Genomic DNA, 5,000 nt, shown 5'->3' with positions numbered 1-5,000 from the left:
CTTTGCTCTCTCATAACCGAAGCTCTGATACAACAACTATCACGGCCTTAGACCTTTCTAAAAAACCATGCCGACTCTTAGCACTCCAACTAGCACTAAGTCAGCCTAACCACCCTCCTTAAGGGACTAGGGAAGAGAAGAAGTGAACACAAGAGTGAGTTTGAGAAGAATGAACTTGTATTGCACTAGAGAGCTCTTGAGTACAAGGCTTGAGAACTCACTTGCTCGGTTAAACTCTCTTGGTTGGTCCTTGGTGAGTGTCTTTGCCAAATGAGGCAACACCTATTTGTAGGCACCCCAAGTTACAATGGATGGCTAAGATATTTACAAACGTCCTCCATCCAATGGTTGGGGAGGAAACTAGACGCTTCCCACCTCCTTAGTGGAAAACTCTAGAAATCTCTCCCAAAATATATCCTATAAATATCTTCTAGAAATATCTACAATAAAATTATCTATAGTTACTACACCTTCGTAGAAAACTCTAGAATTTGGACCTTACTTAGCCCAATGGCCTAAGTCCAAAGGCCTATGTTGGGTAGGTCATAACAACGTGTACACTTAGTGGCACTCAATATGCATGTATAGGCACACTTCACTTGGGCAACACTTAGGGGCAGTTAACACTTAGGGGCATACTTGGGGCCACGCGTGGACAATCCTAGCCTTAGGAGGGTGTGGGGGTAGAATTAAAAATATTTAGGGGGAAAGAAAAGGAGAAAAAGACGGGGGGATAAATCGATGCGACACGGGGTTGAATCTTAGTGGATCGGGGCAGCAAGGCCACTCTACAACTTACAATAATTCGTCGTGTATTTAAGTCATATGCAAAGGATTCTACCCATCGCCCGACAGGAATTATGCTTCAAGGCAGCCCACACAACACGTCCACTGCGGGGGCTTAGCCAATGACATGTGCCTCTGGGGCCGGAGGGCCCCTACTGTAGGTCGAAAAATGGGCGACGGGTTGAGGCATCGCTTCTTTAGCTTGGATTCTGACTTAGAGGGGTTCAGTCATAATCCGGCACATGGCAGCTTCACGCCACTGGCTTTTCAACCAAGCGCGATGACCAATTGTGTGAATCAACAGTTTCTCTCGTACTTGGTTGAATTACTATCACGACACTGTCATCAGTAGGGTAAAACTAACCTGTCTCACGACGGTCTAAACCCAGCTCACGTTCCCTATTGGTGGGTGAACAATCCAACACTTGGTGAATTCTGCTTCGCAATGATAGGAAGATCCGACATCGAAGGATCGAAAAGTAATGTCGCTATGAACGCTTGGCTGCCCCAAGCCAGTTATCCCTGTGGTAACTTTTCTGACACCTCTAGCTTCAAATTCTGAAGGTCTAAAGGATCGATTGGCCACGCTTTCACCGTTCGTATTCATGCTGGAAGTCAGAATCAAACGAGCTTTTACCCTTTTGTTCCACACGAGATTTCTGTTCTCGTTAAGCTCATCTTAGGACACCTGCGTTATCTTTTAACAAATGTGCCGCCCCAACCAAACTCCCCACCTGACAATGTCCTCTGCCCTGATCGCCCCGCCAAGGCGGGCCTTGGGTCCAAAAGGAGGGGCAGAGCCCTGCCTCTGACTCACGGAGTAAGTAAAATAACATTAAAAGTAGTGGTATTTCACTTGTGCCATTTCCAGCTCCCACTTATCCTACACCTCTCAAGTCATTTGACAAAGTCGGACTAGAGTCAAGCTCAACAAGGTTTTCTTTCCCCGTTGATTCTACCAAGCCCATTCCCTTAGTTGTGGTTTCCCTGGATAGTGGACAGGGACAGTGGGAATCTCGTTAATCCATTCATACGCGTCACTAATTAGATGACGAGGCATTTGGCTACCTTAAGAGAGTCATAGTTACTCTCGCCTTTTACCCACGCTTGGTTGAATTTCTTCACTTTGACATTCAGAGCGTTGGGCATAAATCATATTGCGTGAGCATCCGTAGGGACCATCGTAATGCTTTGTTTTAATTAAACAGTCAGATTCCCCTTATCCGTACCAGTTCTGAGTCGATTGTTCGATGCCTGGGGAAGGCCCCTGAGGGGGCCATTCCCAGTCCGTCCCCAGATCGGCTTGTGGCTACCAGCTCTCACTGCGAAAATAGCTCGAGCAGTCCACCGACAGCCGATGGGTTCGGGACTGGGACCCTTTTGCCTAGCCCTCAGAGCCAATCCTTTTCCCGAGGTTACAGATCCATTTTTTTGACTTCCCTTGCCCATATTGTTCCATTAACCAGAGGCTATTCACCTTGGAGACCTGCTGCGGTTATGAGTACAACCGGGCGTGGTCAGTACTTGGTCCTCCAAATTTTCAAGGGCCACCGGGGGCACACCGGACATCACGTGACGTGTAGTGCTCTTCGAGCCACTGGACCCTACCTCTGACTGAGCCATTTTCAGGGTGGGCAGGTTGTTAAATAGAAAAGATAACTCTTACCGAGGCCCCCGCCAACGTCTCCAGACTTCCTAACGTTGCCGTCAACCGCCATGTCCCGGTTCGAGAATTTTAATCCTATTCCCTTTAGGAGCATGCACGTGTACACACCCTCTGATGGGCTTCTCCCGTCCCTTAGGATCGACTAACCCATGTGCAAGTGTGGTTCACATGGAACCTTTCCCCTCTTTGGCCTTCAAAGTTCTCATTTGAATATTTTCTACTACCACCAAGATCTGCACCGACGGCTGCTCCGCCCAGGCTCACGCCCCAGGTTTTACGGCAACCACCGTGTCCTACTCATCAACTCCTGGCAGTTGCCTCGATGGCCGGGTACAGGTTGCGCGCATCAATGCTATCTATTTTTGGGGCTAGTTGATTCGGCAGGTGAGTTGTTACACACTCCTTAGAGAATTTTGACTTCCATGACCACCGTCTTGCTGTCTTAATCGAAAAACACCCTTTGTGGGTTCTAGGTTAGTGTGCAATCCAACACTGTAACCTGACTTCCGGTTCATCCCTCATCACCAGTTCTTCTTACCAAAAATGGCCCACTTGGAGCTCTCAATTCCATGGAGCGGCTCAACGAAGCAGCCACTCCATCCTACCTATTTAAATTTTGAGAATAGGTCGAGGGTGTTGCGCCTCTGATGCCTCTAATCATTGGATTTACCCGATAAAACTCGCCCGCGGGCTCCAGCTATCCTAAGGGAAACTTCAGAGGGAACCAGCTACTATTTGGTTTGATTAGTCTTTCTCCCCTATACCCAAGTCAAATGAACGATTTGCACATCAGTATCGCTGTGGGCCTCCACCAGAGTTTCCTCTGGCTTCAACCCGCTCAGGCATAGTTCACCATCTTTCGGGTTTCGATAGGTATGCTCTCACTCGAACCCTTCACAGTAGATCAAGGTCGGTCGATGGTGCAACCCACAAGGGATCCCACCAGTCAGCTTCCTTACGCCTTACAGGTTTTACTTGCACGCATGTCAGACTCCTTGGTCCGTGTTTCAAGACTGGTCGAAGGGGGAGCTCGACAGGCTGATGCCCGAAGCATGCAGTTGCCAATAGGCATGCCATCGAGGTGCATGCTACCTACCATGATTGTGGCGACGACATCTCCTCAGGCATAACGTGACAACTCGGGCTTGGGACGCCGCCGCAATCCACATCGGTCCACGCCCCGAGTCGAGCGATAGATCGGCTATTAACTGTTCCGCATCCGATCGAGACGCATCGCCGGCCCCCATCCTCTTCCCTCCTAACAATTTCAAGCACTCTTTGACTCTATTTTCAAAGTCCTTTTCATCTTTCCCTCGCGGTACTTGTTCGCTACCGTTCTCTCACCCATATTTAGCCTTGGATGGAATTTACCGCCCAATTGGGGCTGTATTCCCAAACAACCCGACTCGCTGATAGCTCCTCGTAGTGCAACAGGGTACGGACATGATGGGGATTTCACCCTCTCTGGTCCGCCGCTGAGGATGCTTCTAAAGACTACAATTTGAATGACTAAACCGCCTGATTCTCAAGTTGGGCTCTTCCCGGTTCGCTCGCTGTTACTAAGGGAATCCTCGTAAGTTTCTTGTCCTCTGCTTATTGATATGCTTAAACTCAGTGGGTCACCCCGCCTGACCTAGGGTCGCAGTTGAAATGCCATCGAACGGAAATTAGGGTCACCAGAGCCCAATGGGAGCAGAACACGCACATGATGTCCAAACAATGGCAAAGTGGCTCAAACCACCACTCATCGTGACACTTGCCACACAAGGGCCCTTGACTTTGGGACGATCGCACCTCAAGCAGAGACACGGGGGGCCAATCTTCGCTCCGTACCACCACCACAAGGGGCAAAGGAGGTGGGGCAACATGACGCGTGATGCCCAGGCAGGCGTGCCCTCAGCCCGATGTCCTAGGGTGCAACTTGCGTTCAAAGACTCGATGGTTCACGGGATTCTGCAATTCACATCAAGTATCGCATTTTGCTATGTTCTTCATTGATGCAAGAGCTGAGATATCCATTGCCGAGAGTCGTTAAGATAGATTCGGTTCTAGAATGACCACACCACACCAAAGGCACAATGATGTCATGTCCTTTCCGTTGTGAGTTCCTTGGCACCGACTGTGCCGGTGGTTATGTTTGTGTTGAATGCTACGAAGGATTGCAGGCCAACCTTTTACAAGGGTCGGGAAGGAAGGAGCTCACGCTCCCACGCCCTACCTTGATGGCGTAATACAACATGTTCACAGGTCTTGCTGGGCTGGTATCGACAATGATCCTTTCACAAGTTCCCCTATAGAAACCTTGTTACGACTTCTCCTTCCTCTAAATGATATGTTTCAGTGGACTTCTTGCGACGTCAACGGAGGTGAACCACCCACATTGCCGCGATCCGAATACTTCACCGGACCATTCAATTAGTAGGATCGATGGGCGGAGTGTACAAAGGGCAGGGACATAGTCAACGCGAGCTGATGACCCGCACTTACTAGGATTTCCTTGTTGAAGACCAACAATTACAATGATCTATCCCCATCATGATGAAATTTC

At 49.2% G+C, this 5,000-nt stretch overlaps 2 non-coding genes across 2 annotated transcripts; both read right to left on the bottom strand.

The window, feature by feature from the left end:
- Positions 1-733: 733 nt before the first annotated feature.
- On the bottom strand, positions 734-4,094 carry LOC122070868. Its single transcript, XR_006138003.1, has one exon. It is a non-coding gene; the product is annotated as a 28S ribosomal RNA (ribosomal RNA).
- Positions 4,095-4,326: 232 nt separating this feature from the next.
- Positions 4,327-4,482, bottom strand: LOC122070853. Its single transcript, XR_006137993.1, has one exon. It is a non-coding gene; the product is annotated as a 5.8S ribosomal RNA (ribosomal RNA).
- Positions 4,483-5,000: the final 518 nt, after the last annotated feature.

Source organism: Macadamia integrifolia, unplaced genomic scaffold (genome assembly GCF_013358625.1).
Source record: "Macadamia integrifolia cultivar HAES 741 unplaced genomic scaffold, SCU_Mint_v3 scaffold_130A, whole genome shotgun sequence".
Taxonomy (NCBI): Eukaryota; Viridiplantae; Streptophyta; class Magnoliopsida; order Proteales; family Proteaceae; genus Macadamia; species Macadamia integrifolia.
Note: the sequence above shows the minus strand (reverse complement) of the source record. Positions and strands in the feature narration are given on the sequence as shown.